This window comes from Felis catus, chromosome C2, assembly GCF_018350175.1.
Source record: "Felis catus isolate Fca126 chromosome C2, F.catus_Fca126_mat1.0, whole genome shotgun sequence".
Classification (NCBI taxonomy): Eukaryota; Metazoa; Chordata; class Mammalia; order Carnivora; family Felidae; genus Felis; species Felis catus.
The window spans coordinates 15266109-15281763 of record NC_058376.1 but is presented as its reverse complement, the minus strand read 5'-3'; the positions used below and the strand labels follow the sequence as shown (position 1 = coordinate 15281763).

The 15655-nt window shown below is 38.2% G+C and overlaps 1 protein-coding gene and 1 long non-coding RNA gene across 6 annotated transcripts in view; one reads left to right on the top strand and one right to left on the bottom strand.

Annotated features, from left to right (window-relative positions):
- Window positions 1-15655, bottom strand: part of GRIK1 (glutamate ionotropic receptor kainate type subunit 1) — a 372065-nt gene that overhangs the window by 277584 nt on the left and 78826 nt on the right. The gene's annotated exons all lie outside the window — the stretch shown is intronic.
- On the top strand, window positions 7262-10220 carry LOC123379880. The gene is made up of 2 exons (XR_006584850.1): window positions 7262-9286; window positions 9325-10220. It is a non-coding gene; the product is annotated as an uncharacterized LOC123379880 (long non-coding RNA).

Here is a 15655-nt window from a genome sequence, read left to right as displayed (position 1 = left end):
ATTCTATGATTTGGGGGAATATGATTTCATCTCCATCCTATATTTTACTCTAACTCAGAGTTAAAGAGAAAAAAATATATAAAAAGATGTACCTCACCAGCAATGCAAACATGACTTTTAGGAAAGGGGATGTGAAGTCTCAAAGTGTTCAAGAATATTAGTACTTCCGGAAGCCAGATCCTTCTGAAAGAAATCACCCCGTGCCATTTCACCTTCCAGAAAGACATCCTAAGGGACAGTTTGAGTTTCATGTCTATAAATAGCCTTTTCTTTTGTGTATGGCTTTTTTCATATTACATCGCCTTTGAGAATCTTTGAAACAGAGGACCGAGGGTGGATAAGGCACAATCACAGCTATTTAACCAACTGGAATTTCCGAAATTCACTTTCTAAGGAGCTCCTCGAAATTGACTTGAGGAATCACTACCAGCCCATAGAAACTACCATTTCAAAACAGTAATGCAGAGGATGAATCAAGTTTGACAAGGGGCTAACTGTGGTGAAACAGTGATTTCGTGCAAAATAAATTCAGTGATTGTTCTGGCTCAAAAATAATATGTTTTACACTGTGTCTGAACACTTAATGACATTTTCTAGTATTCTCTTGCGGAAACATCAAGATGACTCTCAATGTAGAATAAGAAAGCTTAAGGCTGAATTCAAAAGTAATGCACTATAGAAAACAGCTCCCCAAACACAGCCACCTTGATAGCCACAATTTTATAAAATACACACACCAGCTGGAAAAACACAGACAGGAGATTTGGCTTGGCAAATAAATGGGAAAAGGATATGACTTAGCAAGTGGCTGATTATACTGGTTGACTGAACTTAACTTTACATCTGGATGGTTTGGCATTGTTTAGCCCTCTAGTGGAAGCATATACAGTATTTGGCTTCTCATTTTGTTATTTACTTGTATAAACAATAAGAAAGTCCTATCAGCTGCATTTTTATTTTTATGAAATTTGTAAGTATACATCCTACCACAAATTGGACAATGAGTTGTTTAACTGGATGATGATAGTGATAATAACTTCCCACTGTCAATTGAAAATCAATACATTCGTACCGAATCCAGCAGAAATAAACCGTTAACCGATGGAATGCTTCCAAATTTCACAGTGTACATCAAAATTATATAAGCTGGTGCATTGCTCCTTTCTGTTTGTGACACACACCATGATTTTAGATTCTGTGGCAGAAATTTTTGAATGCCTCGTCACTATTTTAATTTCCATTCGAGGATGGTATACTGCCTCTGATTTGAGGACAATGTTTCGGATATCTTCTCAGTAGTAATTGAGTTACTCTTCCAATAGAGATAGTAAATGTCAGTGCCCTGTTCATTCTTTGCTCCACCTTCTTTGAAATAGAACAAGCATTCCATCTGGGCCATAATATAATTAAGAGGTCCATATATGGCCAGGGCCCACAAAGGGATAGAAATCCTTCACAAAGTAAGCCAAAATAAGCCATTATTGGGTATATCTAACCTCTGACAAATCAGGTCTCTCTCTATGCCACTCTCTGCAGTAGGCTCATACCAGCATTATCACAAGATAGACAAGGTATATACTGATATCTACCTGTAGTTTCAACAAACATCTATTTATCCTAAAATTACTTTTTTTTTAATGGCCCTTTTCTCTTGGAAGCTTTTCCTGGAATTAAAGGTGATAAGTTTCTTGGATCAGTTGCCTCATCCCAAATGCCCACCTTTACTCCTGCTACAAAATGAGCAATATTCAATTCTGTATAAATACATTTGCCTGGTTCTCAGGCTCAAGTCTTCCTACTCATTTTTGACTCTGTCTCATATGATCAAATTTTTGTTATTTCTGAGTGAATTATCATAAGATGTTCTAACCCTCTAGTTGATCCTTTTTCTCTATGTGCTTTGCCTTAGCAAACGTAACAGTCTGATCTGCCAAAAACATGTAATGCATTACAAAGGCAATTGTGAATAATCTTGATAAATTCACTCTTTTGAATTATCCAGTTTGCTTTCCAAAGTGAATATTCAAGAGATTGTATATCTTTTGGTTTTGGTTGATGGTCCAGGGAAGATATAACCAGAAATGCAATATAGTGCATCTGTTTATTTTCATGGTGATTTGAAAGTGTGTTGAGAATGAGAAAATGAAATATTTGTACAAAGGATGCTTATGTTCCTTCTTAGGAACATAGAATGAAGTTAGACATGGTGAAATAAACACAAGAAAGGATTGCTCTGCTAGATATGGGTGAGTATACTTCAAATTCTGGTAGCTCATTAGAAATTTTCTAAAGTCGTGGTGCACATTTTTGGGAAGTCTGTGTAAGACTGTTAATTTCAGAAGAAAGATCTTGTATTCAATAGGTATCAGAGCATCATTTAGATTTTAAAATACATATGCTTTTGATCATGATAGGAGAGTCTTTTTCCAATGGTAAAAGTTCATTACCTTCCATCATTGTAATCAAGAGGAGAAGGACAAAGATTGGTCAATGATAACTCAAAAGTATACGATGGACAAGTCAATGTTAACTTTTTATAGCATTGTTATATTAAAAATTTTATCTTTGCAGTGTACCTCACTATGTAGCAGGAATTTTAATATTTTGGTACTGAATACAGCAGGAATGCTTAATGATTTCTCACTCTTATGAAATTTTATTCACAATTTAAGACCTACACACACCTCTTAGGTGACCCTTTCTCTGGAGATCATATGTCTCATTTAATGACTGACTGCAGAACATTAGTGCAGGGATGCGGTATACAAAGGAGATTTAAGATCATGTTTCCTATTATATATTTCTGACCTTACATGCCAACTATTTGTTTACTTCCCTCTTTTCATCCATATCCCTGGTTCTTGAACTGCCTAGCTTTCTGAATGTCATGCATGTAATAGGGCTCAGTAAATATCCACAGAATATAAGAATGAATCCTTGAACAGTTTCTTTTGAGTACATTCATGTTGTCAAAGTATCACATTTAAAGGATTTGTTGGATTGGTTCACGAGAGGGGACACTGAAGCTCTCTAGGCATCCAAGGTAATGATGTTTGTAGTTCAAAAGAGTGGAACACACTCAGAATCTGAATCAGGACCCCTGAGCCCAATCTGGTTCCACTTCCATTGTAATTTGACCTTTGGAGGACTGAGTTGTTGGGCTTTTTTTTTTTTCTCTCCAAAAACTAGATCTATTAGTATCTTATCTATAGTGAAGACCAAATGGGTGTTTTGAAAATGAAAAAGCAGCATACAGCTAGGAGCCTAATGTATGACGCTCATGTAACTCTCATTGTGCCAGTATTTTAACATTTGCTGAAAGTAAGATTTTTTTTTTTTTTTACGTGAAAAGCATTAGATATTTTTCTTATGTGTAAGATATGGACCCGATGTTTTAAAGGATTTCTTATTTTAGAATTCCGGTTCCTGCTGAAAGCTTCAGAGGACAGCTCGGAAAGAGAAACCTCTATTTCTATAGGAGGAGAAAATCCCAAGGGAAGATAGATGGATTTTAATTTAGCAGGAATAGACCTACAAATTAATTCATTTGTCGGGGTTGGGGAAGGTGACTAACTAAGGGAGATAATTTGGAACTGGCTCTTCTTCCTTCATTAACGGAGCTGTGCTTTGCTACTGATTTAAATTTATATGCTCACTCCTTCTGGAGTGATGATTCTTCCTTTTGACTGCTTTAGTCCCCACAGACTCCTGGTTGTAGGGCAGGAAGTTGGTTCTGTCACGTCCAAGTTTTCACTGTATGATAGTCCGTGCATTGGGAGTAGAGCCGATACAGGCAACTGTCATTTTCTGACAGCGGAGTGACGATGGACGCTGTCATTATGCCATTTTGAAAGGCACAGCATCTCAGGAGTAAACACTTGGTAGTTTATTGGCCTTAATTTGATGTTTGCTCTAATAGACATCTCTGTCATTCTGTTTTTTTCTTTTATTTAATTTCATTTTATTTCCTATAAATATGGACTAAAAAAAAAAACTTGAAACATCTAGAGCCTTAATTCCTTTTACCTTGGAATGTAATATATTCTTGGAGTTCTCAGATTATTGAGTCCATGCTACCAAATATCTGACATCAGCTAATACCCAGTTGCACGGAAACTCGAAGGTCAAATTAAACCCTCAGCTGGGTCCGCAGGCAGTGTGGTTAAAGAAAATACTTCAGGCCTCAACTTTGGCGATTTAAACTTCTTCTTCTTTTTTAAACATCTATTAGGTTTAAATTCCGATGCCTTTAAGGAAAAGATGCTGAAGTGAAACTACAGGAATTGTTTTCAAAACAAGTTAATCACCAAAAACCCCTTTTGATTTAAGGAAAATGTAATGAAAAACATGAATATTGGGATCATTATTCGTAACTACAGATTTCAACTTCAGAAAGTATCTCTTGATATCATCCAGAAGAGTTAGTATTTTTTAATTTTTTTGAAGTTTATTTATTCATTTTGGGAGAGAGAGAGCACATGTGAGAGAGTGAGGAGGGGAAAGACAGAGAAAGAGGGGGAGAGAGAATCCCAAGCAGGCTCCGCACTGCCAGCACAGAGCCCAGTGCGGGGCGCAAACTCACGAACCGCAAGATCCTGACCTGAGCTGAAATCAAGAGTTGATCACTTACCTGACCGGGCCACCCAGAAGAATCCAGAAGAATTATTAGCAATGGCGTCCCTTGTTACTGTGCAGAAGCAGCCATAAGTGTACTTTACATGTCTTCCCACCTCCTCAATTTTACCGCCTGCCCATTTGGGTGAATTACATCATTACTTTCACATTATTGAAATTTATAACATTTACATAGTGTCCCCTCCAATTGCTTTTCATGGGTTGATTGATCTCTGTGCTAATATTAAAAGATTCAAGGCTGATAACTAGGTTTTTGGTTTTGTTTTTTTTTTTCTATAACTTTGACTATAACTTTTTACTATAACTTTTCAATTTCCTAGGTATTTATTCTGACTTACATATTCTTTGGCTGGATATTTTTATGAAGCAAATTTTCCGGGGCAGGTTTGGGGGGCGGTGTTGGTGGGCTATTCTTGCGTGCTCCAGAATACATGTCTATACTTGATGAAGAAAGAGAGGAATACGAGTCTTTCTCTTACTTTCAAAATTGTCTCCTGTCTTCAGACATAGAGTTAGGAAGGAGAGGTCAAAGGGCACTCATGTTATTCCTTCCTTACGGTCACATAAAGATTTTCTTTATCTTTATGATTAAGTAACTTCGGGGCACCAGGCTGGCTCAGTCGGTAGAGCATGAGACTCTTGATCTCGGGGTTGTAAGTTTGAGTCCCACCCTGGGTGTGGAGGTTACTCAAAAATAAAATCTTTAACAAAAGATTAAGTAACTTTACTAGAATATTTTAAAGTTGGTTCTACTGCTCTAATTTTTTCCAGGGATCTGCCTAGAATGATTGTTGTTTTAATTCGGGAAAACTTATTTTCCCTTATATTCTTGGAAATTTTTCCTCCTGGACTTGTGGTGGTCTCTTTTCTAGGACTACTAATGAAGCAAAACATATGTTGAATATCTTTTTCTGTCTTCTGTATCTGTCCCCATTTTTGGGAGCATTTAACAAGCCTCGTTCTTTTCCATTTTGTTCTGTGAGATTTCCCAAGCCTGTCCATGGTTTTATGGTTCTCATTTCTGTTAATTCTTCTTGGCTATTCTAATGTGTTTCTTTTTTCTCTAAAACATTCACGCTACTCTTTCACTCCTTTGCTAGTTATATTAATTCATCCCTCCCCACCCCCCCCCACACCTTTTTAAATCTCTGATTTGCATGCTTTTATCTCCTCTTTACGGGCATCATTGCCTGTTCCCTCAGGAAATCATCCTGTCTACCATTTACTTGAGAAAATGAAGAGTTGCTTAAAATCTTTTTTTTGAAGAATTTGTTCTTATTGGTCTTTTGCTAATTTTTATTTTTCTCTGTTTATTTCTCTGCACCACGTGCACCTACGTTCCATAGGGGATCCTTTAAGATTATTTTTCCTTTGTTTCCACAGGGTTAGCAGTTTGCTGAAGAATTGTGTGGGAAAGGGCAGCAAGACAGCAGGTGAGCGAACACACTGCACTCTTGCTTCAGGCTAGAGCCTGGAACTCTCTCTCACCTGGTTACACGCCTCCTCCCAGGGAAGCATCTCTCTTTCTAGTTTCTTTCATAAAAGTGTGGCTTAGAATAAAGTCCCTTGAGTCACAGGCCCTTGGCTGGTAGTTTTTAAAGTCCACTCTTTCCCTTTTCCTCCTTCAGTTTCCTTTGCCCCTGGGCTCGCTCCTCCCTCTTGGCTGAAGAACCAAGTGTAAGACACAAGACTCCCTCACACATGTCTCCCCCCATTTGGTTTTTCTGTGACCTATCTTACATGCTGCTGCTTTACTCGAAACCAGAGCAGGACTTTCCAGGACTGTGACACGCATTTGGTTTACAGGGAAATCTGTGTGCTGCTTAAAGACTGAGGAGGTATAATGATGTCTATACATGCCTATACTTGTATAGACACCTGGGTGGCTCAGTCGGTTAAGCGTCTACTGTCGGTCAGGTCGTGATCTCACGATTTCGGGGGTTTGAGCCCCGCATCAGGTGTCCGGCTCCGTGCTGACAGTGGGGAGCCTGCTTGGGATTCTCTCCCTCCCCCTCTCTCTGCCCCTCCGCTCACGCTGTCTCTGTCTCTCTCTCAAATAAATAAACCTAAAAAAATCGTTTTTAAAGACTGAGCAGGTGTGCTTTTCTTCTTGTTACCTCCTTCATCTGGGTTCAGATTTGATGGTATTCGGCAAGTATTTTGTATGGTTTCTGGATTGGGGGTATAACTATTTCCTGGTATTTTATTGTTTCCTTTATAATGAAATGTTTTCTCCATCCATTTTCTCTATATGGGCATATCTATACTTAAATTATATATAATTAAATATTTTTTGAAAAGTGTTTGAATTAAAGTGTGGCATAAAAGTGTGACTTTGTTTAATTACAGTCCTCCTCTCTCCTCAGCACTCTTTTTTGTATTTTGCTGCCTCTTTTTCTTTTCTTTTCTTTTTTTAAAATCTTTTTGAATGTTTACTTATTATCGACAGACAGAGAGAGACGGAGCATGAGCATGAGAGGGGCAGAGAGAAGGGGAGACACAGAATCTGAAGTGGGCTCCAGGCTCCGAGCTGTCAGCACAGAGCCCAGCATGGGGCTCGAACTCATGAACTGCGAGATCATGACCTGAGCAAAGCTGGACACTCAACCAATTGAGCCACCCAGGCACCCCTGCTGCCTCTTTTTCATTTTGCCTTCCTATTTTCTCCTTCTTGCTCCAAAAAATAAATCATTAAAAAAAAATTCCTCATAAAGTTAGGGATTTCTAAAGGTGTAATTCTTAGCCCTCTGCTCTTCAATCTTGTTTTCCTTTTTGTTATTCTTCCTTTCTCTCCTTCATTCCTTCTTCATTTCTCTCCTTTCTCCTTTTCTTCATCCCTCCTGTCATCTTGTGTTTCTTCCACACGTTGTCTCTCAACACTTCAACCATTCTATGCAGAATACTCCTAAATTTGTATTTCTGGGTTTGGCCCTCCTGAAGCTCTTACTCTGCGTTGTAATGGCTGATTATCCTTCTATTACCTCAAATCAAATCTCTTCAAAAACAGTATCCCATCTTATCCTCCATTTTTGCTCTTTAGCTGAGCTTCCATTTTTCCGTCAGTGAAATCTGGATACTGGATAATGGCTTCAAGAGCTGTATGACCATCCCTAATAGTATTGCCGTGATCCTTCCAAGTTCCTTGGTTTATTCGGGTCTCGATTCCATCTTCTTCTCTCTCTTTCTCCTCCTCTTACTCTCTCTCACACATAAAATTCACCATCATGCCATCTAGCCATAACGAATAGTAGGAGCATTCATATTCTCTCAGTCATCCAAGATTAAACTCGAGTTTTCTTGGACTTTTCTTTCTATCTTGATCCTCACAGCCAATTAGATTTCCATACTTGCCTCAGCAGTACACTTTTCTTACTCCCTCTGTAAGACCTGATGCCCTGTTCATTGACTATCAGTGTAGAGTTTTATAGGGACTCACTCTAAGTTCTCTTTCCATCTCTTCCAGTATATAACACATGCTGGGGCCAAATTAGACTTCCTGAACCAGAACTACACAGTATCACTCCTTGGCAATAATACTGTCTGTGAGACCCTCATTCCCTAATGAACCATTAATTTTTCTGCATCCTCTGTAATGCCTTCCAACCTGAGTCTGTAGCCTACTACTCAACTGCCAGAGCTCTATCCTCCACCTGTTAGGGTCCAAAACAGGCACAGAGCTCATAGCATTGCTTTTATTCAGAAGTCCTGCCATCCACTCTCGTGCTTATCAAAATCATATTCATCTTTCTCAAATGGGAACCTTCTTTATGAAACCTTTCAGTTCCCTGTGGCGAGATGTGCTCTGTTTTTCAGCCCCTGCTGTCCTCTGCCAGGATCCATACAACCCGGTTCTCTGCATACCATTTATTATATTCCAGCCTGCTGGTCTTCTTTGGGTTCCTTTAATATGCCAAGCTCTTTCCTCTTTTAGGATTATCACATTAGCTGCTTAGTGTACCTAGAATGCTTTCCCTTTTCATTAGAATGTGTTGCTTCCATAATTGACAGCTCCTATGAAAATTTTTCTTTTCCCACCTTTTTAAAACAGAGTTTTAGAACCTCCTTGTATGGCAAAGGGTTCTTTATCACATTAGTCTATTGTCTTTTCCCCAACTGACTGACAACTCCATGAGGATAGAACAGAGCCCACATCTGTTGTTTTAACCAGTGTTTTTACAACAGTTATTGGATAAGTGAATGAATGAATGAATGAATGAGCATTTTGTTTATAAAATTTCTTATGTTCTACTCTGTATAATACTTTCGAATATGCCTGTCTTACCATTTTTTAAGATTTTAGTCCTTTGAAGTAAAAAGAAAAAACTTTGTATTGTTTATCTTGGTATCCACTAGCCCCTAGTATGGTGCCAAACATTTATGAGATTAATAAATGTTTGCAGAATTAAATCAATTTGGATTAAACCTTCAGAACAATATTAAGTTATTGCCAGGACATCACAGATGGTAAATGGCAATCTCCTTTGTTAATAGCTTCCAAGGTTGATGATGAGATAAAATCAGTCAAGCATCTATCAATATGGGAAAAGCTCCTAAATACGAAATCCTCTGTTTTAAAGTCATTGTTGCCTCATTTGTCATATTAAAATCCTGTGTTTCATGTGCCCATTCTTCCTTAAAGCATCAAGTTTATGTTTAGTTCAAGTTGCTTCCTCAAAGCATCAAGTTTAGTTTTTATGTGTCATTGTAAAGAAGATAGGCATAGGGTAATGAAAGGAAGGAGAAAGACCGTTAAGAATAGGCTGTGTATTTTTGGTAATGTTTTCCTTGACCAAAGACTACGTGTCCATGTGGTTTTTGCTCACTTCTCCTTACTTAATCCCCTGACTTCAATTTCTCAACCTACCTCTAATGAGACACTGTGCGTTACATTCAAGGCGAGTAACAAGGAGGCTGTAAAAACCTTGTGCATTTCAAGGCCATGTTGAGAAAGCTCCCCCAGTGTTCTGCAGGTGTTAATTATGACAGAAGCTATCACAAAGGTGGCGAATGTGGAGGAGGGGCTTGCTCCTCTGGTCTCCATGCCTTGTAGTGCCCTCTAGTGCCTGTAAGGGAGAAATAGGGAACCAAACAGCAGGTTGCCCTGGTTATTGGAGATGCTGTCTATTAACCAATATACTTGAGTGGAATGAGACAATGGCAGACCCCAACAGAAGCATTTTTAGTGTGCAGAAATCTGTATAAATTCTAAACTATTGTATGCCCATGAAGATTATGCCTGCTCTTTTTTGGTTCTTTTTTTATTAAAGTTTAGTTGACGCACAATGTTACATTAAAGGTTGTACAATGTAATGATTCCACTCCTCTAGAGGCTATGCTATGCTTATCACAGGTGTAGCTACCTTCTGTCAGTATGTAATGCTATTATAATACCATTGACTATATTCCTTACGCTGTGCCTTTCATGCTCATACCTTATTCATCCATAACTGGAAACTTGTTCCTCCCACTCCCCTTCACCCATGTTGTCCATCCCCAAACTCCTTCCCTTCTAGCAACCACCAGTTCTCTGTATGGATTTATTTGTTTGTTTTATCTTTTAGATTACACATATAAGTGAAATCATATGGTATTTGTCTGTCTCTGTCTGACTTATTTCACTTAGCATAATATCTTCTAGGCCTATCCATGTTGTTGCAAAGGCAAGATCCTACTTCTCTTTATGGCTGAGTAATAGCCCCTTGTGAGTGTGTGTGTGTGTGTGTGTGTGTGTGTGTGTGTGTGTGTGTATCTACTTTATCCATTCATCGATTGATGGATACTTCGGTTGCTTCCATATCTTGGCTATTGTAAACAATGCTTTGATAAACATAGGGGTACATGTCTTTTTTTTTGAATTAGTGGTTTTGTTTTCTTTGGGTAAATACCAGTAGTGGAATTGCTGGATCATATGGTAGTTCTACTTTTAATTTTTTGAGGAGCCTCCATACTCTTTTCCATACTGGTTGCATCAGTTTGCATTCACACCAACAATGGTTCCCTGTGAGAACAGAGAATAGCAAGAATAACACTTGTTATTTCTTGCTTTTTTGATGCTAGCCTTTCTGACTGGTGTAAAGTGATATCTTATTGTGATTTTGATTTGCATTGTCCTAATGATTACTGATGTTGAGTATTTTTTCATGTGTCTATTGGCCATCTGTGTGTCTTCTTTGGAAAAATGTCCATTCAGTTCCTGTACCATTTCAAAATCAGATTGTGTGTGTGTGTGTGTGTGTGTGTGTGTGTGTGTGTGTGTGTTGTTATTGAGTTGTATCAGTTCTTTATACATTTTGGTATTAACCCTTGTTGGATATGTCATTTGCGAGTATCTTCTCCCATTCAGGAGGTTGGCTTTTCATTTTGTTGCTGGTTTCCTTCATTGTGTGGAAGCTTTTTATTTTTGTGTACTTTTATTTTTGGTTTTCTTTCAATCACTGACCTTTAGAAGGATCACAATATTTTCCTCATTTCATTAACTTTTACCAATAGAAAATGCTCAAAAACTATGTCAAATATTTAAATAATCTCTTTCACAATCAAAATAATCTTCCATTTGTCATAGAGTTGAATATTTATGTGGATCTTGAGTAAGGCTGGTTAATTCTTGTAGATATAAACATACTTCATCAGATGTAAGATTTTTCTTTAGGGATACAACTTAAATAGATTGTAGGTTTTTAAATCCTACAAGGTGTGTAGCCATGTGTGTTGACTTCTTTTAAGGTGTTCAAGATTAAAGATAATGCCGCTATGGGTTTAATATTCTAATCACAAACACACCCTGGACCCAATCTCTGGCATCCTCTTTCCTGACTACGTCTAGTCAAAGCAACAATAACAACCACAACAATAACTACACAATAACACACTAACTAAGACTGGGAATGGATAACATGGTCACAGGCACTAGAAGGTTATTGATGAGAGTAATTTTTGAGTCCCTACTTTGTGCTTCTAACATCTTATGTTCTTGCTCTATCTGGACTCTGATGGCTCTTCGATCCCACGATTTACTGGGCACATAAATCCTGTTCATTAGGAATTAGAAGCACTGTTCTTATTTTCTGTAAACTCATCAGTCATATCCTCAGCTCATTCCAAGGTAGAAATCACCAGTGTAAGACGGGAAGAAGTACATGTTATACAATAACTACCAAATAATAATGTTTGTATGCAAGCCAAGGAGTATCCCAAAATGAAATTTATTATTTTAATAGAGCATACCCTGAAAGCAAAGTTTGACTTAGCCTATCAATACGAGCTAATTCAGAAGATGCCAATAATAAAATGCCTACTTTTTATAACTATTCGTTTGTACAAACCCTTAGCTTATTTTAGGATCAATGAAAAAATGAATTTATGTCCATCATAAAGACCCACTACAGATGATTTTCTGAGACATTACAGGGATATTCCTTGTGCCATGCGGCTTGGTTACAAATGCAATGAGACAGAAGGGAAACAAATTAATAAATGTGAACAGCATCTTCTTCCCATATATTGGCATCTTCCAGGATCACACGTCAGCCTGTTTGCTTTTGCTCCTCCTTTAACCATATAGCACAGTGGAAACACGAGAGTCAGGCTGACCTTAGCTAGAATCCTGGTTCTGCCTCTTACCAGCTGTGCGATCATGCATTTGTGACCAAGCACATTAATCAATGTCCCTGGGAAAAATGTTCTCTTCTGCAAAGCAAGGATCTAATAAGTAACTTACTGAGCTGTGAACTTAACTAAGGAAACCATTTGCACAGCACCTAATGCAGGTCAGGCATACTAACCCATCCTGTGGCTTCAGCAATCTTAGCAACTAGAACACTTTCCAAAACAACATCTTTAGTGTTGGCTGGCCTCTCTTCTGAACTGCAGGTCTTAATTGAAGCATCAATCTTGACATATTCATTTGGATGAAATGTCCTGTCTTTAAATTCAACATGTTAAAAATCAACATATTTTCTGTTTCCCCAAATCTGCACGGATTCCTAGTATCCTGGTTTCTCTTAAAGGTACTTACTTAGATGTTACATACCAGGGCCATCTTTTGACCTGTCTCCCTAACTCCTGATCTTCTCAGAAGAGTTGTCTCAAATTCAACTGTTTCTTCTTTCACAAAGATATATACGTCTATTCCCACCTCTCCATTCCCATTGTCAGCATCCTAGTTCCGACCTTGGTTGCCTTTTTTCCAAGCTTTTTCGAGGGACTCCCAATTTTTCTTCATCTCATCTATGCATTTCTTCTTCTCCTCCCCCTCCCCTTCTCCTCTTCCTCCTCCCCCTCCTCCCCATTCCTCCTCCTCCTCCTTCTTCTCTCCCTTCCCCTACTTCCTCTTCTTCCCTTTCTCCTCCTCCTCCTTCTTCCTCTTTGTTTAAATTCAAGCTAGTTAACATACACTGTAATATTGGTTTCAGGAGTAGAACCCAATGATTCATCACTTATGTATAACACCCAGTGCTCATCCCAACAAGGGCCCTCCTTAATACCAATCACCCATTTAGCCCATCTCCCCATCCACCTCCCCTCCAGCAACCCCCAGTTTGTTCTCTGTATTTAAGAGCCTCTTATAGTTTGCCTCCCTCTCTGTTTTAATCTTATTTTTTGTTCTTTTCTTCCCCTATGCTCATCTGTTGTGTTTCTTAAATCCCACTATATATTTCTTCTTGAAGGATTTTCTTTAAACACCTCTTACCAGGTCAGTACTTCTATCATGATCTCCATGCCAACAGCTTGACATTTAAAGTTTTTAAGAATTTGACCCTATTTAATTTAAATAATCAATTCTCTCTCCTAAAACACCTTTTCATTTATGTTGCACTCAAAAGAAATGCAAATAGTCAGGTACTGAACCATCCCCATACCTTAAGCACCTTCACTGAGGCTTTGATCACTGTTACTCCTTCCAGGACTCCTTCCAGGAAGGTCCTCTCCTGTGGAAACTCTGTTCACTCCCCAAAGCTTAGCCCTGTGCAGACTTCTCTCCTGCTAACCCTTGCTAACCTAATTCTCTTTTGCCTTTTATCATTTCCATTTTGTATTTTGGTTCTCTGTATGTTCATCTTATTTCTATTAATAGATTATACCAGAGAGAACAGCTCATATTTTCTTCACATAAGCTCACTAAATAAATGTGGTCTGGAAGTTAAAGTGAATGAAGGAATGATTGCATAAATATGGAAGTCATTTTGGAAACTTTACTTTACTTTTACATTTGTCAAAATGTTTCTCAGCTGATGAATGCTTTATACAAAGTAAAGTGTTATGTCATTTCTTTATGATATAAGAGAATATTTTCGCAAGTCAGCTTGAGAACTATTTTTTAAGTCTTAGCACTTGTGTCAAATTACTGTATTTCAACTGTAGAATTGAGATTGCAGTAGGAATATATTTTTATTTTAGTGCTTCTTAATTTATAAGGCTTCTCTGATATATTTATAGCATATTTATCAATAAACTATGTAGAGCGTCTAGATAAAAAACTCTTGGCAACATAATTCATGCTGATCATATATCTTAAAGCCTCAAGATTTGCATAAAATCAACATATCTTCTCACTCTTAAAGTCCTATTTTGTGCTATTTTAAAAGTAATAAAAAGATTTTTTTTTAATGTAAAAGGAATTCTAGCCTCATTGAACAGTTTAAGTAAACCACTTTTCCTCATCCTTCCACTGGCAAAACATGTTACATTATCTTTAAAAAACCCTAACAATTCAAGGGAAATGACTATAAAATTTGTGCCATAATGAATCTTTCTTTCAAGTATTGTAAAACCTCAGTACCTAGGACAAGAAAAGACTTAACATTTTTCTAGTAGTACAAGATTCGTCGAACTCTGCATGACTGACATCTTAGCCTGGGTTTCGTCTAGTCTCAGTTTTGCTCTAGGGGCTGTCCTGTGCACTGTAGGATGCTTCACTGTGCTCCTGGCCTCTACCCACTGCCCAGATGCTAGCAGCAACTCCTACTGTGACAACCAAAAATGTCTTTAGACATCACCAAGTATCCCTTGCAGAAGATGCCCCCACCACTGGAGAACTACTTTTTCTTGTGTTCTTAGTAATTAATCTATCCAATTTAGCTTTTTAGAGAAAAAAAAAATAGCTCCACTATGGTTTTCCCTTTGTCACCTGTATATGATTCATGGAAATGTCTGATTGTCCCCGTCTGTTAGAGAGCTGATAGTTAAGTATTCAGTGAGTGTTCATTGAGCAAATGTGTACTGAGCATCTACTATGTACCAAGCATTCTTTCGGGCACTGGAAAAACAGATCTAATAAAATCAGGCAAAATTTCTGAAACTTACATTCTAATGGAGAGAGCAAGACAACAGACAAAATATACAGCATATCAGATGAAGACAATGGTAAGGCAAAAATGAAAGAAGTAATAAGAGGGAGAGGCAGTGCTGCAGTGGCAATGAGTACCTGAGGCGGGGGCTGGAGTTATAATTTTAAATGGAGTGGTGAAGGCTTGCCTCACTGAGGTAGGACGTTAGGGAGTAAGCCTTAGGACACTCAGAATAGCTTTCCAGCCAGAGGGAACAAGTACCGAGGCCCAGAAGAGAGAGCATGCCAGCAATGATTAGGGATAATGGGGAACTTTGGGCTTTTGGATTGGGGAGAGGAATAGGAAGTATTCCCAGGGAATGTAGGCATGTGTGGAGATCACATATGACTTTGTAGGTCATTGTCAAAGATGAAGGAATGATGGTCAGGTGAGGTCATATACAAAATAATGAAAACAAAAACGTTCTCTATTTCTATTGACTCACACTCAGAATCCTATACATGGTGACTCAAGGACCCCAGGAGTCATCTTTCTGGTTAGTTCCCTAACAATTTCCACACTCTTGATCATTCACTTCCCTCTTCTTTGATCAAAATTAAACAGCCTCCTTCACTCATATGTGGAATTTAAGGAATGAAAGAGAAGGACATAGAGGGGAAAAAAAGAGAGGCAAACCATAAAACAGACTCCTAACTATAGAGAACAAACTGAGAGTTGCTAGAGGGGATGTGGGA